Source organism: Copadichromis virginalis, linkage group LG22 (genome assembly GCF_057382275.1).
Source record: "Copadichromis virginalis isolate Kocher_CV1m ecotype Utaka linkage group LG22, C_Virginalis_male_GT1.1, whole genome shotgun sequence".
Classification (NCBI taxonomy): Eukaryota; Metazoa; Chordata; class Actinopteri; order Cichliformes; family Cichlidae; genus Copadichromis; species Copadichromis virginalis.
Genome location: NC_140638.1, coordinates 12744900 through 12768653, shown reverse-complemented (window position 1 = coordinate 12768653; position 23754 = coordinate 12744900). Strand labels below are relative to the sequence as shown.

The following is a 23754-nucleotide window of genomic DNA, read 5'->3' as shown; positions in this document are numbered from 1 at the left end:
GTGAGATGGCCATGGTTACACTATTTTATTTTATATAAATTATATTACTATGATGTTGCAGGTGGTCTGATGTTAACTTGTCCTAAGTGCTAGGGCCAATGGCATGCATAGTTGTATTGGGGATTAGCAGAAAGAATAATTCGTGCATTGCCAGGTAGTGTTTCTGAGTACATTGCAATGCTGATTCTATTGCAATAGGATAATGTGGTATGTAATTATTCTTATAGACACATAAGCACACAAAGAGCAGTTGTTCACACTTCAAATTTTTGACTGTCATCAGTTCTGGTTATAGCTGGGTGCTTCTTAATGCTAATTTTAATCGACAGTATTTTAAAACCAATGGAAATAGTCTTTTTCTCTCACAGCATGAACACTCATAAACTGTCAGATAGCACATGGAGTCGTTTTGCTCTTTCCACACGCCAGACAGAGCTAGAGGCTTTGCATCACATGTAGACCATGTAAATGATGGCCTATCATGTTGCACAACTGAAAACATATATTTACTATACACAGTTATTAGTGTGCGTTATTGTGGTTGATGCAGCCTATTTGATGAGCTTCTAATCATTTGCTGAGTTTCTTTCAAATTGCATGACAATATAAAACTTCCTTGGAGTTTGTAGGTTTAAGAGCTAGTGTTTATTTTATTGAATGCTGTATTTGTTTTTACATATGTGTAAGCTTATCTAATCGTTGAAGAGATAATTGTAAAATGAATAAATGGAAGTGATGAAGTTTCATGTCTATTGATCGGGTTTTAAGACCGTCTCAACATGATTTTCTTGATCTGTCAAGACCTGGACAGTGCAAATTCATTCTTTTCTTTCAGAAGAGTGACTTTAGTGAGAGACCCAAAATGTTTAGATGGAATTATGTCAGTTGTTTGTTAAATCAAGGAGACACCTGAAAATATTCCTTAAGGACACATTACAGATGATATTTTTGATGAGTGACCTCAGGATCATGTTTACACTTAATAAATTTAATTTCATGGTTTGTGTGGTAGCTACTGTTAAGAGCACAAGTAGCCAGTTAGTTAGTGGGCAAATTCTCGATGACTCCATTTGAAGCAAAAAATGTATTATGGATAGATGGATCCCGACCCCGCTACATTACTTTACTCTAATACTAGGGCTTAATGGTGCAGAAGCTTCATTGCCTATTAACAGTATCATCGTCTACCTAATGTACTCAATACAACTAGGAAAAGGATCATTCAGGGACCGAATTTGGATTTTTAGCATGGTGGGCAGTGGCTTTTCAACATTTAAGAGGGAGTATTGTAACTTGTTGTTATTAACCGTCATCTTAATAAATTATTTATTTTTTTGCTCTGTTCATAATTTGACATGATTTGACATCATTATTTTTTATTTCTGCTTTGCTTAATGTTTCTTTTGAAAATCAAAATTTTTTGAGGTCCCAGGGGTCCCTGGCCTCTTGGACATTCATATCAGTCAAATGAAGGTTAAAAAAACCAGCTATACCTATGAAAGATATCCCATAGATTCTTTTTCTTTTTAAGTCACATGTGAATCATTTTATGAATTCATCCGTTTATCCGCATTGGGTGATTGTGTGGTTAGCTGTATACCTCAAAGGGGCACTGTTAGGGCACCCCACCAGCTCTTTGATAAAAAAGAGCCAACACCTCCATAATGATCCTTGAGGTCTGTAATACAGATGCATATATATATATATATATATATTCACATCTCATTAGACTGTTTGACTGGCCTTCTTATTTGCAGTTTTCAGACCGCACCTGCCCACTCATTAACACTACTGATAGAGACATAACACAAGTCATTACTAGAGTGGATAATGGTAAAATACCGTACTGGCTTTTAACTGATTGGCGAAATAAAACGACATCCCCGTTAATGCATCATGCTGAGCCGTGCTACAGTTATGTCATAAAGATATTACTGTTTTAAAAGCTGTTAGAAAAGCTTGGCTTGTGTGTCAGCGGACTGTGCCCTGTGATGGTGTGTAAATGAAATGGTAATAGAGGGTTTCATCACCATTACTAATTACTGAATGACAGTTTACTCACTAGTGTGTAACTGTGTCTGTGCGTGTGTGCATGCGTGTGTGTGATAGGCCTAATTAGGTAAACTCCCATTACACTTAAAAGTGCATTACTGCTGCTCTTTTGTAAAGGCTATAATTAGAGCGCTGCGGAGAGTGAACAGTAATTAAGTTATTTCAAGTATTATTAGGCTGCTTGTTATACGAGCCAATTGTATTGAAAACGATGGAATACATATCTGACTCTGTGCCACAGCTCTGTTAACTTTATAGATATTAAACCAAACAGCTATTACACAGTGTATAATTTGAGCGTACGCTATATACATCTTGTCTTTTTCTGAAGGGATTTCTGTTTGTGAAAATTGAGATATTATAAGAGACAAACTCAGCCTGTGGAGAAAAAAAAGACAAATGACAGCACAAATGCCAATTGATATGCTCATGCATTTCTTGTCTAAGGCTCTCAGCCTGACTTGGCATTTTTGTGCATGTGTCATCCGATGCCTGCAGTAGCAGCAGCATGAGCCGCAGATCCTCTACCTAATCCAGATTGCCTTCTAATCCCAATCACACTCTCCTCTTCCAGCCATTGACTCCATTATTTCTCAGCAGTTTTATGCAGTCTGTCTCTTTAAAATTCTTATGATCTCAAATCATTAGAATTATTGGAAAGGCCCCGGACACCCATAAATGATCGACTTCCCTCATTTTGCCTGATTATACTTTCATTCTGGCATTCTCGAGTCATATCCCTCAGTCTCTTATTAGTCTCGCTGCACATATTATATCTTAAAATGTCATCAGTATTTATAATACTATTTAATCAGACAAACATTTAAGTGCTATAAACTGTATCTTTTCTATGAGCATCGTGCTGCTCTTTTCTTCCTCTCTGGCAGCAGATTTAAGTAACACTTGTAATGATGTTAATCACTGTCTTAGGAGACCTTAACAGGTCTTGAAGGGGAGAGGAGACTCGGTCACTGGCACATTTGCACGAGGTTAGCAAATCTCATCGGAAGGGTGGTGGGGTGGATTGGGAGCATGGGCTCTTTTGCCAGGAGAGCTGTAGCAGATCCTCTTTACACACTGCTCTGAATGGACCTATTTTTAGCACACAGGGTGGTTTTCTTGGACAGAAAGATATCTCTTTGTTGCGCAGTTGTGCTCCGTATACTTAATCATTCTCAGTGGAACCACTTTAAATCTTTGCGTGCACACAGATTGTGTCGATTTGTGTAGAAAGTATTTTTTGTTTTTATTGACGTGAAAGGATTTATTGAGATTGAAAGGATAGCAATGTGACATCTAATTGCATATAATTACATAAATATGTTTAACAAAGTGTAATAGAAGATAATGGCATGGCTCCAGAGAGCATATTAAAAGAACGTGCAAAAATGTATGTGGTATTTAAAAAGTACACAAACTGAACAAGTAAACTGCTTGTTGGGTAATCATGTAACTACATGTCGTGTTGGTCAGTGTAATGGAAATGTTACCTGTTAATTACAGGTTACCTGTTATAAACTAGACTTGTTAAGGACTGAAATTAGCTTCTCCTTTTTTTAATTGTATTATCTGGTAGGTACGGCGTGCTGCATGACGGGCCTGTAGCTTAAGAACTGCAAAATATGCAAAATATGTAATCTATTGGTTTCTTAACTGATATCTTAAATTTATCAGTGAGGTAAAGTTCAGCCTCGAGGTTGTCGCAGTAGGCTGCAAAAGTGGCCAAGAAGTATTTTAAGGTAGCACCTGGCAAGGTGTGTGAATGGTAAACTACCCATGTCTATATGAGTGACAGACCAGCAAATCTTATTTGAAGTATATGGATTTCAGAAATGAAGGAAAAGGAGATACAGACATGTCTAGTTTCCCCAGACGTGGAACCCAGGATGAATGTCATGCCCAGGTTTAGCAAATCTCATTTACACATTTCACGCAGGGAAATGTCCCTCTCTCCTTGTGTTCCCTCTGTCTTCCCCTCCCATCGCAATAAAATGCTTCATACTTAGCAGAACCATGAGCCCGGAGGCTGTGTCTCAAAAACACAACACACAAACACACACCACACACAAGGAAAAAAATCCTTAGTTTTACAGTTTCTTTTTCTAGGTGATATTAACTCATTCTGGATGACCCATGTTGATAGGCTTTCTCTGTGGACTTGCATTGCTTACATAGAAGAGTGCAGACTGACAGCTTGTTTAAAATTCAGGTGCGTAACTAACTTCCATTGAACAAAGCTGCCATAAATAACAAAGGGAGTGTAATTTAAATATTGCTAAATCTAAATAAAATAAAAAAACAAGTCAGTTTCTAAACTCACTTTGTTTGCATTACTTTGAGTGGTGGTTAGATAGCTATAAATAGCATTTGTTCAAAAACAGTCTACTGAAAAGCTGTGGTTTCAATCAGTCTTGCATGCAGTCAGCAATTTCAGACTAATTTCTCTAGGTTATGTGTGGAGAGGTGAAGAGTAGGTAAGTGTAGCTGGTCGCTTAATGTGCAGTTTAAGTGTGTGCATATATTATTTTCCTCCGTATATCTGTAAAAGTGCAGTTATCCACACTTTATTACTGCCTAAAACTGCCTTGGCTGGATCCCAACTGTCCTGGCTGTCTCTTATTTTGGGACATGTTTGTTACAGAATGAAAGGAGTGTTTTGAGAGATGATCACAGACATTCTCCCTAGAGAAATCTTAAGGAGGAAAGTGAGCCTATTTTCAGCGCTGTAGCAGCGGAGAGTGGGACTCATTATGACTCACTCAGAGCTGAAATGCTCTGGATGATGTCTGAGTCAGACGTGAGGGCCAGCGTCCGCTGCCATGGTGATGCACAGCCAAATGTAAGTGAACTCGGAGAGCAATAGACATGGAAATGAAATGAGGGAAGCTTAAAAGGGCCCCGAGGCTGCTTCTCTATTGTCATGATAAAATTCCGAGAGCAAGAGCTGGTACGCTAAAGGCACATTAAATGTGCATACTTTTGGGGAGTTTTTAATTGCCTGGTGAAAAATCTAGGAAGAATTCAAAAATATGTCCACATTTCTTTGATTAGAGATGCCAAGTCCAAATTGCAAACCTTCAACACAATACCTCAGCAAAAACATTCTGTAACCACAGAAAGCCACATCAAGCAGTATTTATTGTTTTATGTTCAATACTTGTTTTTCTTTTCTCTTAAATGCATTATAATTGAATTACCACAGTTACTTGGATTTGGCCTCCACGCCACCTTTTCTTTAGCCTTCAAGATAAAATTCTAAAAGTTAAGTCTATAATACAGCTTTACTCAATCACTTGCCTCTTTCATGCCATGATTCTCACTTTGGCACCCTGAAGCTTCTGGCTGCAATCCAGTATAGCTTGCATTAGCAGGAACTCGCACATGCATGAGCTGCATTAAAAAGGAGCTCAATATCTCAATATGTGAGAAATTAATGGAGATTTTTTTGTATTGATGTAGTCTTTATGGAGTGTGGCATTTGGCACTGATGCATTGAATTAGTAAATGGTAATTGCAAGTGAAATGTGAGGAATTATTCTGTCAGTAAATCCAGTGTGGCACCTCTGACACTCACCTGGCACCTCAGTGTGCTTCTGTGTGCAATTTGACACGCGTCTTAAACTTCACAGCTTCACTGTCCAGTTAGCAGCAGAAAACTGTGATGTAAGGACAGAGCCACGTAACAGGCCAGCAGATATTAATCCGATGTGCCTGGCTTGGCCTGGGCAGGTTGGCCTTAAGCCAGGGTAAGATAGAACGGGGTCAGATAACAGCACGTGTTCCTGCCAAATCCAGCAGGTACAGCATGGAGAGAGGCACATATACCTTGCACATGTGTCTATCTCCCTTTGTTTCTCACAGTAAGATACATTTTTCAACAAAGGTTTTTGACAGCCATCATCTAACGAAATCTGAGAGCGGTAATTGTGTTGACTAGTGAAATCAATAAAGAATAAGTAAAGTTGTAATTTTAATGCATTGATAAAAGGTGTGATAGTTTTTAAATAGTGAAAATTGTCAATGAAGTATACCTGAGATTAAAGTAATACCTTTTAAATGACTCAGTCATATTCCAGTAAACAAGATATTTGTTCTAGAAAAGAAAATTTTATAATTTTTGAAATCTGAAACAGAAAAATTTAGACCGTTTTTAGTACATGTTTATTATTTTTTTCTCTCTGTCAAAGTGTGCTTAATTAGCAGCACAGTTTCTGAAAACAGTGTTGGCAGAACATCGAAATGCAGTTTACACAGTATTACAATAGAAGAGAACAATAAAATGGACAATCAAATTTCAACTCGGTTGAGTATGCAAACTAAACAGCTATGCATCGTTTGTATTCACTGCCCCTCATGTCGATATATGTGAGTAATTTTACTTTTCAGATGTTGCAGCACTGAATTGGTTAAAGTAAATGTTCATAGCCTCACTGACTGGCTCACATTGCAAGAGGAAATGCATCTCTGCATCAGACTCACCTGTCAAACAGTGATCACATGTTTTGTTTCCTTTTGGTTGGCATGACATTTTGTGTCTTCGTGTTCTATTGCCAGTTTGTGGTCACTGAGCCAACACTTGGTTAGTATCCGTCGCTGCTTTCTGTCTCTGACACTCACAGTTATTCTGCTCTGTTTAGGGCTAGATAAAGCCTAGGCAGACTAGATTATTTAGTTCCTTCTTTCCTGTGTATTCAGATAGATTTCTTTGCATTTTCTCTCTCTCCCTCTCTCCCTCCCCCATATAGAGATAGATAAACAGGTTGATAAAATGAGAATAGTAGTCAGGTACACACACATACTGACACATGTGGCCCTCTATATCAGTCAGGCTGCCAGAGGTCAGCTCTGTGACCTGAGAGTCAGTGACAGACAGCAGGCATGCAGACACACAGAGGTGGATGTGGAGAACTGCTACAGCCAATCTGTATCATTCACTAGTTCACTCTGAGCCCCGTCTGCAACACTGTTTGGTGGAAACATCCAGAACACTTGGAACATATATTATAACAACTTTTAATCATTTTATTTTGGTTTGTTTGTTTTTTGCATATGCTAAGAAATCAATGAATGTTTAGCTGAGACGTTGAGTGTCTCTAAAAACAGTAGCAACATTAGCACTATCAGTTGCACTGCACATGAAGTGAGCCTGTTTAACCCTTATTTAACTGGAAACAACATGGAGGGCTTTAGGTTTTCCAAGATACATTCGCATCGTACGTATTCATCGAAATGGCTTGTTTACTTCCATATACATCTTAATGCTGTAGCAACAACTTCATTCTTTGTACACAGTGGGGATCTGATGCTGCCAATGTCTTGTCATTAAATTGTCATTATTTGATATTTAAGCTGGTGTTTGTCGTTTCACTGCTTTTGCGTCTGATTGGCTGCGACGATAATGTGCTTTCATATATGAACGCAATGGTTTTTTTACGTTGTTTAAATTCCGACACATTTAGTGCATTGGTCTCAAACACAGTGCAGCTCTAGTGGGGACTGTATATTTAGTGTTAATAATAAGCACATGCATTTATCTGTATGTCTGATCTCATACTGCTTTGCAACAGAGGTTACAAATCATGGCTGAAAAATAAAAGGGCAGCCACAACAAAGATGCTTTGACAGTTGGCTAAACTTAAAACAACTGTGTGTGTCATTGTTTTTTTGTTTTTGTTAATTGTGTTTAGCATATTAATATGTAGAGCAGAATAGCTGAGTATTTGTTAAATCTGTGTAAACCAGCTTTCTATTTTTACAGCTTTTCTTCATACCTAGCTCAGGATCTTTATCAGTGAATGAGGAAATCTAACAAAAAAGAAAAAAAGCTTTCACATCCACAAGCACCTTTCTGCAATGTGGTTTCTCTTCTGCTGAGCAACAGCGTTTCTCTTCTACGCTTGAATCTTGACTCTGCGAGATGGGCTGTTCCGCAGGTTTCACACTTCTCAGAACATATTCACATTTCCAAATTAGTAGATCCTTTCCTTCTGATTAATTTTATTCTGGGGAAGTCGTGTGAGTTTACAGTTGTACGCATGTGTGTGTGTGTGTGTATGTACGTGTGTGTCAACAGGCTTTGGTGGCCTGTTGAACCACTTAAAGGATTCTATTTAACGGGTCAGCCGAGCAATTAATCAAGGGTTTAATTGGAATCCCAAGTGGAGTGACATGATTTATGCAAATAAGGTCATTAATATGCAGGCCTGCATTCGATGCTCAAATTAAAATGGCTCATCCGCCAGCGCCGGCTAGCACTTTCATTACGGTAAATTAGAGAGCGATAATAACTCCAAATACACATATTTATTTTCTACAGACATTCAGAATAGGACATGCCCACAGGAAGAAAAATATGAAAAGGCAAAAAAGAAGGAAGTTCTTATATGGGAGTTGGAAAGAGGCAGCGCTAATGCTGTTAATTTTACCTCATTAGAAGCACAGTGCTATCTGCAGGGCTTCAGTTTTAATTGGATCACCAAGCAATTTAAACCACATTTGGTTCTTAATTGCTTTTTCTTTCCTCCTTATAATAAATAGTATAGCAGTAGTAGCTATTCGCCAGATTCTTTCCCTGGTCAGTGCTGTGCAGTGATTCAAGTGTCTGACCTATGCTGCTGTCCTTGGTTACTGCACCCACAAGGACAGTTTGTGGTTCTTGGTCCAGTGTCCAGTCCCCTCTTCCTCACTATCTGCTGATGCCAGGATATTAGAAAAAAGGCGGAAAGGAGCTGAGCCACAGCTGGAGTTGCATTTTCCTGCTACTTCTTTCATGACAGTAGCTGCACAGAATGCAGGCTATAAAAGCCGCTTGTATTAACAAGTAATACCCAATAATTGCCCTGTCACTGTGGAGCAGTTGCCAGCATAAGTGAAGTGTGTATGTGCTTTTAATGATGATGAGAAATAAGGTGTAGTCTGATGCTCAAGTAGCTGTTGATTGTGACTGGAAGTGAAGAGAGGTGGTTAGCAGTACCTAATAATGTCTGTGTAAATCTTAATGACATAAAGTGATTGTCATATCATGGTGTCAACAGCAGTGTTACCTGATGTATTTATGGAATGACTGTGCCGCATCAACACACTTAAAGTAGGTTTCAACAAAACAAGTACCGCACTAACTACCAGAGAAATAGAGTGGAGGCGCTACCTCACCTAACAAAGACTACATACTCTGGCATATAGATACTGTACCTGACAATATCATTCTCTGATGGTTAGATGGGGTTGTAGGAGAAAAGCTACATTACTGTGAATGCAAAGGTTGTATACACACAGTCATTGAGTCATTCCCAGTCATGGACCAGGTCTATGGAGAAGAATGCTAATATTATAGCATAGAGTGTGTTTTTGTAATCCAAAGTCATTTTTATATTCATGCCTTCTTGACTGTTGGTGAATAAACAGAGGCAAAATGGAGCAAATCTAACCCTCAGATCAAAATTAGTAGATTGATATATTTTTTTGCTTGTTAAATGTATATATTTAATTAGTCCATTTTTTTTAAACCAATTATCAGATTCAGGATTACCTATGCCACCTCTCATAAGATGAAAGGTGAGATACACCCTGAACACATCACAAGGCTTATATGTACTTTAAATAGTTTAAATCTCAGTAAAGACCACAAAATAATAATTTTTCTCCATATGGACAGAAACAAACGTATAAAAAGCCCCTTTCTGTGCTATGTGTAGAATATTTAAGACTATACTGTGACGCAAGTCTAGTCGGCTAATACGGTGAATAATAGATGAATCACAAAACCACTAAAATAATATCACTTTGATTCAAGCACATTTATTCCACAGCTTTATCCATAAAATAGATCTGGGCATCGCAAATGACACCCAAATGGCAGCAATATACTGTCTGGTATTGGCTACAAGAAGTGAAGTGAATTCATTTCCATTCTGATTTCATTATCTGCTGTTACTGTGCAGAGTTTTGAAAGCTAATACTAGCCGAGCTCAACAGGAGGCCTAATGAATCAAAGGGATGATGCTGAATCTCTCTAAGTATTTATTTATTTATTGTCATTGTCAAGAACAATGAAATTGCGTTTGGGGCTTCCATACAACCCCAAAAAAAGAAGAAAATAATAAATACCCCTTAAAACCCAAGTGTACATATTTAACCCAGTGTGACTCCAATGCAATAAGACAATCCTTAGCAATAATGTTCGTAGAAATTCAGACAAAGACCTGAGAAACATGACAAAATACAACAATGCAACCCATTCAATATTATTGTACTGTGAGATATGATATCAGATATGATAGTTATCTATTTAAGAAAGAGGGGGGGGGGGCAGGAGGGGGAAGAGAATAAAGATATGATGCACCAATGCAGACCAGTTCATTGCTATTAAGAAGTTGGATATGGTTATTGTCCGTGAGAGGGGGGCAGAGAGTTCAGGAGCCTCACAGCCTGTGGATACAGGCTGTTGGCCAGTCTGGATGTTCTGGCCTGTATAGACCTGTACCTTCTCCCTGAGGGCAGCAGATGGAAAAGGTGGCGCGCAGGGTGATGTTGGTCCCGCAGGATACTGTGCACCCTCCTCAGACAGCGAGTGGGGAAGATATTACTGATCTCTGGCAGACTTGTTCCAATAATTCTGCCAGCTTCTTTCACCACCCGCTGGAGTGCTTGCTGATCGGCCTTGGTGCAGCTGGGGAACCACACTAGAAATCCATACGTCAGAACGCTGCTGATGGCACAGTTGTAGAAGTTCAACATCAGAGATCTGGGAATGTGTGCGCTCCGCAGTCTCCTCAGGTAGTAGAGGCGCTGTTGGGCCTTCCGTACAACTGAGGTGATATGGTTGCCCCAGGACAGGTCCTCGGTCACAGTTACCCCCAAGAATTTAAAACTGCTCACCCTCTCCACCGCCTCACTGCCAATGAAGAGAGGCAGATGGTTGTTATGACCCCTCTTCCGGAAATCTACAATGATCTCCTTGGTCTTTTTGGTGTTTAAGACCAAGTTATTGTCGTGGCACCATGACTCTAGTTGTTGCACCTCTGTCCTATAGTTTGTCTCATCATTGTTGGATATAAGTCCGAGCACTGTAGTGTCATCTGCAAACTTAACAATGAGATTGGACGCGCAGGAGGAAATACAGTCATGGGTGAAGAGAGTGTATAGCAGAGGGCTCAGAACACACCCCTGAGGGGCACCGGTGTTGACCACAAGGGTGGAAGAGGTGTTCTTACCCACTCTGACACTCTGTCTACGGTTAGTGAGGAAGTCCACAATCCAGTTGCACAGAGAAGAGTTAAGTCCCAGTTGGTGGAGTTTGGGACGGAGTTTGTATGGCCGGATGGTATTAAAAGCCGAGCTGTAGTCTACAAAGAGGAGCCGTGCATAGGTGTTCCTGTGTTCCAAGTGCTTCAGTAATGTGTGCAGCACTGTGGCGATCGCATCCTCGGTTGACCGATTCTCCCTGTATGCAAACTGGTGCGAGTCCAGGGATGGTGGAAAAGCAGCTCTGATGTGTTTAATGACCAGTCTCTCCAGGCATTTGGCGGGAATGGGGGTGAGTGCCACAGGTCTGAAATCGTTCAGACATGTGACATTTGACTGTTTTGGGATGGGAACGATGGTTGCTGCTTTGAAACAGGATGGTACCAGTGAACAGGACAACGAGTCCTGTCTCAGTGTAATGAAAATTTTTGTTTTACTGAAACAGTGACATCATACAAATGTTTTTATGAATGTGTGTCATGTGACATTTGTTTCCGTGAAGTTACTCAATGTGAGTAACGTATTCTGAATACTTTGGATTACTTAATATATTGTCATGCTTTTTACAATTACATGAATGTACTATTACTGTGTGATTTATTACTATTACTAAAGGCTACTCGTCACCGAGCTAACATTGTTAGCTGGCGTTAGCTGAGGTTAGTTCATAGACTGCTTTCAGAACTGTACATGATTATTTGCAGCTAGCAGGTTGGTAATGCACTAAGCTCAGCTAACGCCAGCTAACAATGTTAGCTCGGTGGCGAGTAGCCTGGTCAGGCTAACGCTGAACGTACTTCCAGATGTTTCTTTAGGTTGGAGTCTTTTGACGCTGAGAGCAGCTTGGTTGCTGGCAAACAGAGTTTGTATTGCACGGTCAGATTTCGCCCATCCCTTTCTTCTTTTAATGTGAAGTGATTTTGGAATTTCCAAGTATGAAAAACGCATTTCTGCCCTTGCACTGCTGGCTCTGTTGTGGTGGCTCTAGGTCCATTGTGTAACTGACGCCACCAACATTAACAGGAAGCTTACATTAGAGCAGAGCTTCCCAAAGTGTGGGGCCCGCCCTGTAGTGGGGACGCAGAGCCATTGCAGGGGGTGCGCGGTATGAAAAGGTGGGGGGAAAAAACCCAAAACGCTTGGACACTGCCAGCACGGGGTGCCCAAACAAACGCAAAGCAGGAGATGAAGCATAGCTGAATATGTTTCTAAACCAAAGATTAGAAAATATGGTGAAGCAAATCTTCCCTTTTGTTTCACCTGCACAAGTGCCAAGGTAGGTCTCCCCTGCAGAATTGGTTTTCCTTTCGTCAGGAGCACGCGCTGGGCTGTTCAAATCATGGACAAACGGCATCCCACATTCTTGATTTTTAGCTCACAAACACTTGTTGTAATGACTAACTACTCCTGACATTTTGGAGATGTTAGCTCTTTATACAGTAAAGTTACAGCGGGATACAAATAATATCAGGCTGATCCTGCCACGATTTGTTCCCTCGGTTCAAATCCCGGACAAACAGTATCCCACAGCTGTTTATGTTTTTAAACCCATTTTGCACAGAGAGGCATTTTTGAAAAATGTATTGACAGCAATGTTGAACATTATTACACAGGAAACAAACAACTACACGTAAAATAATCACACCGTGACGCCTCTGCCTTTGTAAATGGAGGGACAGTAACTGCATGTGTATATGTAAGCTGTAAAACCTGCAGATAGTCAGATTAACAGTATTTTGTCTCTATCTGCCATTCTGCAATTTATCTCATATAAACAATAACGTGGCGCACAGCGTGACGTGAAAAAAGGCACATACCTTTGACGTTGCGTGACGAACTCTGTATTCCTCGTCCACACGTAAACGCAAAAAAAAAGTTCTAAAAAATCTCCGTTTTCAGTGATTCGAAACGCCGTTTACGTGTGGATGAAACAGCTGCGTTTTCAAAAATACCTGTGTAGGTGTGGACGTAGCGTAAAAGAGTTAGTAGTTTATTTTATTACTACTTGTAATTTATTGCAGATTACTTGTATTTGCTTAAATGTTTACTAAATGTTTGAGGTGTGAAATAAACCGCAATGGAGCAAAATATGGGTGTGTGTGGTTGGAGGATGGGGCAGGGGGGAGCCAAATTACTGCATTAACCCCTCCAAAACCAGGTCTTCCGATTCTGTAGAGCCCAACCAGACAGGATTTTTAAGTCTAATACTGATACCAGTGTTTGCTGATCTTTCTTTCTTTCTTTTTCATCCTACCATTTGTTTGTGTAGTTAATCGTTTACATGACTCTGCAAAATGTGCAACGTCAGCACTCGTAACACAGTAGCTAGGTTTCATTTGACGTAGACGTGACGTCGACGTAAAGCGTGAAATTTGACTGGCGGTCGGAAGTGGAAAAAGATAAGCGCAAAATCACAGACAGACAGTACGCAAAATGCCTATGTCCTGTTGTGTTTACGGATGCTCCAGTAGGTCAACCAGAGAAACTGATAAACGGTATTTTAGGGTACCAAAAATAGCCCAACGAAGAGGAGAAAAATGGAAAATTCTAACCGAAAAACGTAGGAAAAAATGGATTTTAAATTTACGTTTACAGTCGGGAGGAGCAGAGTCTGCCAATGCCCGTGTCTGCAGCGACCACTTCGTCAGAGGTAATGTTATGTTTGCAAACGAACTTATTAGCATTAGGTTGTCGTTAAATTCTCGTTTACTTAGTGCTTTTAAGTTAGTAGTCTAATATTGACTTGATTGGGACTATAGGCTGCCCAAGTGCTTTGGATGACGAAGAGTCGGGGGACTGGGCTCCGACGGTCAATCTCGGCTACGAACGAAAACCCAGATCGGAATCAGTTCTCAAACGAGAGAAAAGAATGAAGCTTAAGGCAGAACAGCATCGATGTGCAGAGGCGATTTTGGATATGCAACAGACGGCTGAGAATGGTTTACCTTGAAACAAACAACTGTCACTCTAACGAAGTCCTAAGGATGTGGCATGTTTGTTGACGTTAAAGCCGCTACCGCTAACTGTTAGCGTGTTTAAGATAAAGCAATATAAGAACAAACACTCACCCTTGCAAACACCAAACTGTATCCATCACGGAGACGTTTTGTTCCAAGGTTGTGGACCCACCCGCTGACAAAAAAATTGTACGCCTCCAGACTCTTGAAAGCTTTCATTTGCTGCCTAGTGTAGTAAGAAGTCTGGAGGACCAAGTAGTTGGTGATATCCACAGCCTCGATAGTAGGCAAATCCTTTACTTCTGTGATGTATTCGGACATTTTCAAAGAATACGGATCACGTCCGATATATTTTTTAACTATCTGTTTATATCTCTCCCGAGAAACGGGGTCTAAAGTTGCACAATAGCTGCTCTCCTGACTCTCCACAGTGTCCTCCATGTTTACTTCCGCCCTCCACTCAAAAATCGCGCTGCCTCCGCACGTCATCAGAACCACGTGACCGCAACCCAACTGTTGACGGGTGTTTCTCTCGTCTCTTCTGTCAATAAATCTTTCAAACTATAATACTAAGTGTCTCATGAAATGTGAAACTGTGGCTGCTGGAACATAATTTTTCTGATTCAGACTTGTTTGACAAAAATAATTAAAAATGTGTCCCTCGTATCATAACATTTTTACACTTTCTCCCTCCCAAACTAAGCATTTAAGCAGTTTTGCTTGTTGGTTATTGGTGCTTTTGTGTGAATGCCATTAACTGAAACTTGTATCTGCTTCTTATTTGTTTGTGCCCTTCATGGTTGCCTTACCCAGTACACTGTGTATTAGGAAACAGTTACAGTGTTTTACTAGAGCTCAGTGGGGAGTTTGACAGCTGTTTTATTTGGAGCACAATGCATAACAACAAACAAAGGAATGGCAATGAAACATGCTTTGTATACTCTACTGTGGATGGAATGGATGGGTCTATTTAAAGCTCCTTTTATCTGCTCTGATCTGTTTGTTGCATTCTGTTTTACAGCAGAAGAATAACACTAGCTTGCTCACCTTACAGAGTTTTTAATAGCTCAGTTTATTTTATTTAAGCATTTTCTTCTTTTGCTTATATTTTTCAGTCCCCCCCCCCCTCCCTCCCTAATTATTGCGCGCTCATTTTCTGTCACTCACGCGCACACCTCATGTCCTCATGTGTGCCATGGGTTGCTGGCTGCTTGGGGTTTTCTGTAATTACAGCAGTGCGCAGGGAGCTGTCTTTTGCATGGCAGATGGTCCAGCACCATGCTGCATCAGGTATCCGTGACAACCGCCTCCCTCCTTGCAGTTAACAGCACCATCATGGCTCTTTACAGTGACCAAATGTCATTATAGAGTCTGTGGAGACAGAACAAGAGCACGGGTTGAAGGAGAGACACAGGGACAGATATTCTGTAGTGGGATTAGCAAGCATGACACAGAAAGCAAACGAATGAGGCTGGATTTTCTCAGGATGCTTGTTAAGCACGCAAAAAACATGTTTTTTTTATGGTGAGAAGCAGTTTTGTTTGAATCATTATTGTGCTCAGATAATCAGACTTGTCTATAAAGCTTGAGTGTGAATGTGTGTGAACGTTAGATAGCATTGATAAAGTGCTTGTATGAATGGGTGTGATTGGGTGAATGAGACATGTTGTATAAAGTGCTTTGAGGGCTCGGGTAGAGTAGAAAAATGGTGTTTACTGTTCCACCTGTTTATTATCAGTGCCACTAAATGACATATCTGTGGATTCAGTACCACATTCATTCTTGGAGCAAATGTAGTTAGCTTATTTTGGGTATCAGCATTTTAATGTAACCTCTTTCCCCCCCTTACCTCCAATATTTGATTCGTGCAATCACACCCTTATGTCATCTATTATATCTGCCCATTTTCTAGATATCTTGCATAAGGGAAGCAGATATACAGTCAGTTTCTCTTCAGCTTACCATGCGGCTGATATGACTGTCTCTCTTCTGGTTATCATAAAGGCTCAACAAGAGACTGAGTTTGTTAACTGTTAATTTTATACTAAATATGAAAATGCTTTGTGGTTTATTTCAGTTCACGTAACAGTTAAATATAGTGGTATGCAGTATACTCCGGGTCCATAAAGGCAGAATTGTCATAGGAGTTCTCCTGCTTGTTAGTGAGGTCTGTGCTTCCCCACAGTACCAGAGGGAGGCAGTGACACACCTTGCTGTAGCATTAGGTGTTTGAGGCATGCTTTCAACAACACCAAGCCATTTGTTCATTCAATTAATAACCTACTCACTTGTTCACTTGGTTAATGAACCAAACAAGTCAATCTTGTTTCATGCAAAATATCACTTTGTTTTTATGATATTAGAGCTTCTCTCCTTAGTCATTTAAAAAAATAATAGTATTATAATTGTAGCCAATTTGAAAGACCTTAATCATTATCGGCATATGGCAAAGGCTACTTCAGCCTGTGGCACATCAACTATTGAGTCCCAATAAAATGGCATTTGGAAAGCATCCATATATTTACACATTTCTTGTTGAAATGGGATGTTTGGAAGAGACATAACAGAACGAAAAAAATGATAACACTTCACAAGCATTTCACAAAGAGAAGAGAGTGAATTTGAAGAGGAAAGTATTTTTATTAATTCACAACATCTAATATATTATTAGAAATTTATTTTTCTATCAGGCTTTTCAAAGCATTTGATAAAAATATGAAGTAACTAAAATGTATTTAGAAAAGTGATTCTTTTTTACTCCATTGTGGTTGATCTCTAAATTAATTCATGGATAAATTGGGCTGAAAAGTAATTTTTTTTGACTCTTCAAACAATCAAAGAAATGGTCACAGATAATGCATAGTAAAATGTCAGATCCCATGTAGAAGAGAAGAATATACACAGTACATTAACGTAGAACTATTAGACTGCCATGAATAAAAAAGGACTCCTAAAAAGGTGACCTGTTTCATCCTAAAATTTGTATGTTTAAAAAAAAAATGTTTTATGCTGTAAGGTAAAGCTCCAATAGTATTTTGGTGAAAACGCTGGCATTTAAACAATCCCCTATGAGCAAGAACTTTGAAGAATTTCCTTTTAACCAGAAGAAAAACTTGGGAGAATAAGGCTCAGGAAGCTACTTGTCATGATGGGTTAGAGGGTAAGGAAAGGAAAGGGAAGGAACCGCATAGGGAGACTAGACAAAACAAAGACTGAAAGATAGAGAAACCAGAAACTTAATGATATGCTGCACGGGTATATAAACACCTGGGGAATGAAAAGAGGGAAGTGGAGATGATGTGCTCAATGCATCACAGCATATCACATGAAGTCTCACAGTGGTCTGAGCCTATAGCAACATAACTGAGGAATGGTTCAAGGTCACCAGATCCAACCTAAACTATAAACTTTATCAAAATGGAAACGTTTGAGTCTAATCTTAAAAGTAGAGAATCTGTCCCCCAAATCCAAACTGTCTGAGAGTAAGTACTCTGTTGGGACAATATAGTACTATGATGTCTTAAAGGAATACTGGGGCCTGATGCAATAATTTGTATGTGAGGAGAAGGATTTGAAATTCAATTCTAGATGTAACAGGGAGGCAATGACGAGAAGCTTATATGGGAGAAATATAGCCTTTTCTTTTCTATTCCCTGACGTACAATCACTGCTGCATTTTTGGATTAACTGAAGGGGCTTTAGAGAATTTTTAGAAAAATCTGATAATAATAAATTACAATAGTCCAGCATAGAAGTAATAAATACATGAACTAGTTTTCAGCATCAGTCCAAGACACAATGTTTCTAATTTTAGACATATTGCACAGATGAAAGAAAGCAGGAAGATTTGATCAAAAATGACTCCAAAATTCCTCATAGTGTTGCTGGAGGCCAAAGTAATACTATCCACAATAAGTATATGGTTAGACACCATATTTCCAAGATTATTAGTAATAAAAATATTTTGAATTTAAATTTTGTCTAAATTTAGGAGATGAAAATCCAGGTTTCCATGGCTTTAAGACACGCCTGTTGTTTAACTAATTGATTTGTATGCTCTAGCTTCATAGATATAGCTGGGTATCATCTACATAGCAATGAAAATGTATGCCATGTTTTCTCATATTACCTAGGGGAAGCATGTTTATTGTAAAAAGTGTTGGTCCCAGTGTAGAACCTTGTGGAACCCCATAACTGACTTATGTGTGTGCAGAAAACTTCCAGTTTACATGAGCAAATTGATTGATAAGTATGATTTAAAACACTGCAGCACAGTTTCTTTAATACCAACAAGGCATTCTTTCTATTGATATTGTGATCAATTGCTGCACTGAGGTCTAACATTCACTAGAACTCTTTCTGTGATATATTGAACTCTAAATCCTGACTGAACTCCAGATCAGCTTTAAGGCCTGTGTTGTACCAGGGAGTCAAACCTCTTTGATCTGACACTTTCTTTTGGAAGAAAAGCCACACTATCCAACATCAACACAGTTTGGATGTACCAATAATATCAATCAACTTCAGTGGCAGTAATATTTAGGTAGCTGCACTGCATTGTGTTTGCACATGGCATTGAAGAAGATGTTAAGAAATGTTTCCTTGTTTGTCATTTAGTTCATTTTTAAACTGTTTTTTGCAGTACTGTGTAGTCCATTAGTATAAAGTTAAACATTTAGAAATGGTCTGACAAAAGAGGGTTTTCAGAAAAAAACTGCATGGTGTTGACAGTTTAATAAGAAACACAACAATATGTCAAATTAATGCTAAATGAATCATCAGGAATACAGGATTTGCTGTCAGACCAAGAGAAAACCAGCAAATACGCCATAGTTCACATAATCCAGCAAGGTTAACTTGACTGACACAAATAGGTGTGGAAGAAATTGTATTTTCTATTTTGTTATTTTACTTACATTGTCCTTATGATTGCTCATTGTTTTTACGCTATTTATTGCTTATTTCTTTCTTTAGAAGGAGGACTTTTGGTGTTATATTTTCTAAAGGAATCTAAGAAAGGCTAAAGAATTAAAAAATGTAACACATCGATAACCCTGTTCACTTCATAAATTCATAAATAGTATAATGTGTGATACATTCCATCCTAATGGCCTTAGGGTGTTGTACCGCTTCTACTGATCTCCTGCTGAGTGTCCTTCTGTATTTTCCTGCATCTCTCTGTGATGTCCTAGTTAGCATGTTTACAGCTGCATGCAGATGCAGTGCTGCAGTCTTTCAGCAGGACTTTCCCCTGGGTGCCAACGGGGAGCTTACATGCACTGCAGATTTTGAGGTAAATAATTATTAGTGGTGACAGAAATACCAAGCTCTATGAGTTACTTGTTGTCCCTCGTGCTATATTGCGGGACATACAATAAATATTATATATGTTGTTTTTATTTCATTTTATGTCATTCTCTTCTCTTCACCTCTCCTGCCTCTAACATGGCACAACTGTGTACAGAATGGTTAAGAGTTTGCACTGTTCTGCCAAATCAATAGTGGGTTTGTGCTGTGGTATAATTTCTTGCACCCTGTCTGATCATAAATGTACCTCTTGATCTGCCACTGCTGAGGGAAATCAATAGTCGTCCAGAAGGCCAGCTGTTAGGATTTTATTATTTCTTAAATCAGTCAAGTCTGCAGTTCAAAGTTACTGGAGTGGAGGGAGAAGCAACAGTAGAGCTTTTAGCTCATAGAACTAACATGCCTCTAAAACCTGTATATGAAGATATTGATCCTGTGCTTTGAAGTAGAAAGGCTTTCACCCTGTATTCCAGCATCCACAGCAGTGGTGCTATTGTGTAATGTGGTTAGCACAGTGTAACTTCCTGGTTAGACACAGGAATACGTGGGCATGAGATGTTTAAGGTTAAAATTGTTGCTCCCCCTGCAAACGCAGAACTGCTTATTTAATCTCATTCCTGTTTTTAACACTATTTTGCTACCAGTGGTTCATTTTATTATTATTTATTTCAGATAACAAATCTACTGTTTTTATGGCATTCAGTTGCTTCTGTCAGTGTAACTACTGCAGATGTAGTAAGGTGAGTTTTCTGTTTTAGTAGGAAAAACAGATGGATAAACTGTGGTACACAAGCAAGTATTGTGATACACATTAGACATAAAAAATAATATTTGTCATACCATTATTTCAATTCAATTTGATAGTTTGGCTTTAAATATAGTAACTAGAAGTGACAGTTAACTCCGTGTAATGACCCAGAGGTGATTATTGCTTAACAGTGTGTTGATAGAACTCCATTTGATGGTAATTTAATGTGCATATGCATGTGAATCGTGAGTGCCTTTTCTAATGGGTTTTAAATAGAATAGAATAGAATATAATTCAACTTTATTGTCATTGCACATGCACAGGTACAGGGCAACGAAATGCAGTTTGCATCCATCCAGAAGTGCTTTAGTGATACAGATATATTACAATATATATTAGCAATAATATAGATATGTGAGTATATTACAGAAATGGGTCTATTATGGTATGTTATAATGTACACGGTATGAAGTATGTTGTGAATATTCTATAACTATAAGTATGTACAGGCTGTAGTGAGTACAAGCTATGTACAGGATATGAACAGGATATAAATATGAAAAACTATACAGAATATGAAATGAAATAAATAACTTTACAGAATCTGGGATATACAGCTATACAGAAATGGGAACTATGCAAGTTGTAAACAGTTGTAGGATTAAAGATTATCGAATGTACAGAATGATTATTTACACAGAGCTATACAGTAGTGCAGTTAAGATAAGTGAGGGTGTAGATAGTTTCTACAGAGGCTATATAAAGTGCTAGTGGTTGTGAGTGGTGGTTCAGTCCATGTTATTATTGTGTTTGAGGGTACAGTTGTCCATTGTGGGTGTGTGTATGTTCAGTCCATGAGTTTAACGTGGGTCAGATGTCAGGAGGCAGAGTTCAGGAGTCTGACAGCTGTGGGGAAGAAGCTGTTCCGGTACCTGGTGGTCTTAGTCCGGAGGCTCCTGTGGCACCTCCCAGAGGGCAGGAGGGTGAAGAGTCCATGTGATGGGTGACTGGGGTCTTTGATGATTTTCCCAGCCCTTTTCAGACACCGCTTCCTGCAGATGTCTTTTATGGCAGGAAGTGGTGCTCCGGCGATGCGCTGGGCAGTTTTCACGACCCTCTGCAACGCCTTCCGGTCCGAGGCAGAGCAGTTCCCGTACCAGACTGTTATACAGTTGGTCAGGATGCTCTCGATGGTGCAGCGATAGAAGTTCACCAGGATGTCTGAGGACAGGTGGTTCTTCCTCAGAGTCCTCAAGAAGAAGAGGCGCTGGTGAGCCTTCTTGACCAGCTTGGAGCAGTTGGTCGTCCAGGTGAGATCCTCGGAGATGTGGACTCCCAGGAACTTGAAGCTGCTCACACGCTCCACAGCCGTCCCCTTAATGTGGATGGGTGGATGTGGGTCAGCATTCCTCCTGTAGTCCACGATGAGCTCCTTGGTCTTCTCGGTGTTAAGCAGCAGGTTGTTTGTGTCGCACCACTCAGCCAGACGATCCACCTCCTCCCTGTAGGCGGCCTCATCGTTGTCACTGATGAGGCCAATCACCGTGGTGTCATCTGCAAACTTAATGATGGTGTTGGAACCATCAGCAGGTCTGCAGTCGTGGGTGAAGAGGGAGTAGAGGAAAGGGCTCATCACACAGCCTTGTGGTACACCGGTGTTCATTGTGATGGTAGATGAGCAGCGGTTATCCAGCCGGACATGTTGGGGGCGGTTGGTCCCCAACCGGTCCCCAAATAGCAAAGCTAACTATCTAAAATATGATGGACATCTGTGTATTGTGTTCAGTGTTGTAAACTTTGGATCTAGTCATGCCATTTTAGCAGTTTTATGCTAAAATGGCATGACTACTGTGGTCACTTTGGAGGTAGCAGTTAATGCAGTGAAACTGTATTGTGTTAGAAATGTTTCTGTTATTTTGTCCACCCTTTTTGTATCAGTGAAGGTGCGGTTCATAATTGTAACAAAATAAAGTGTAAATGCATCACAATCTACATCAGAAATTAGTGATACTGGCTTAGTTTTATGCTGCAGCCGGAATGGCAGCAAAAAACACGTGTAATAATGCACAATGTAATGGCTATACAGGAATAACAATGTGTGCATTTACACTTTTACAGCTCTGCCACCAGGTAAGAAATCATCTGGGAGTGCTTTTGTTTTCTCTGGTAGCTAACAGTAGTTGTCTCATGGCAGCTGAAACTGCGGCTGGTGAAACTGCGGATGGTGAAAGAGTCGGCGTAACAGTGAAATCTGTACCTGCTGATGGGGGAGATGAACAAAGTAAAGAATGGTAGAAACTAAGAGTAAATGGAAAGTGAAGCTTGGATGGGGATTTACTCGATGTGGTGAGGTCAGAGGACTTCAGAGTGTTTAAAAACAGCAATAAGTTGACACATATTATACTGATATGGCTCCTTTCTGCTTAGTGGCACGGTGGAATATAGTAGGTGGTCCCAGAACACCATCCAAAAGTAGCGTTAACCTTTTGGTAGCTGTATTTAAGAAATGACCTCATGTTTGGATCACTATGCCGATGTTTGTAATTAGGTAAGCCTATAATAAGACTGATGTGTTAGATGTTCCTGAGTGACGCAGACCAAACCCGTGGCTTTGAACTTGAACCAAAATCCTTGGTTTCATGCCGAAGACTAAACAATCTAAGCTATTCTGAGTTGATTATCCATCCCTGGCCCAGGACCTTGGCTTTGTCTTACCCCAGCTCTTTAGGCCATGTCTCTTGAGTCTTTCTCTTAGACATCAGTCTTCAGTCTCCTGTGAGCTGCCATCTAATCCACCAGTCATCTGAGTCCAGACCCTCATCTCACCAAGGTCGGGATGAAAGAGCGTCTCACTGGAGCTGAGTTTCGTCCGTGCGTGGCAGGAGAAAAGGGAGAAGGCCTTAGTACGAAATGTCAGTGCTTTTCCTGTGAAGCTAGGCTCATCAAAGGAGGATTAGTGTCGGACCGATGGCCTCACTGGACGAGCAACCTCTGATGGGGTAATCTGATGCATCAGAACCGATATGAGACTTGGATGAGGCACATGAACAATATGTACTCTAGCACGCATGCAGCCACACGCGCAAGAGCACACACACACACACACACACACACACACACACACACACACACACACACACACACACAGCAAAGATTTTCAGACACATAAGGTGACAAGTTTTACATCTCCTGTCACTTTGAGAAGAATATTATTACTCAAAGGCCTTAATGCTTCCTGGATGCGAATCATTAATGTACAGTACAAATGCGAAAGCCAACATGTCCATAATCATCACTAATGCTGTAAATAATGGTAAAGACAATTATGTTGTAATGAGCACAGACCTAAAATTTAGTTTAGGGTTTTGTTTTGTTTTTGTAGTGAGGTTTTTTTTGGACTCCCCACTTCTCCCTCACTGCCAACATTAGAGGGAAAAATGTGCTCTC

At 39.9% G+C, this 23754-nt stretch overlaps 1 protein-coding gene and 1 long non-coding RNA gene across 6 annotated transcripts in view; both read left to right on the top strand.

Moving 5' to 3' along the window:
• The window catches only part of LOC146682908 (RNA-binding motif, single-stranded-interacting protein 3-like), a 295222-nt gene that overhangs the window by 16647 nt on the left and 254821 nt on the right, over nt 1-23754 (top strand). The gene's annotated exons all lie outside the window — the stretch shown is intronic.
• On the top strand, nt 13779-14421 carry LOC146682910 (uncharacterized). The gene is made up of 2 exons (XR_014917607.1): nt 13779-13945; nt 14055-14421. It is a non-coding gene; the product is annotated as an uncharacterized LOC146682910 (long non-coding RNA).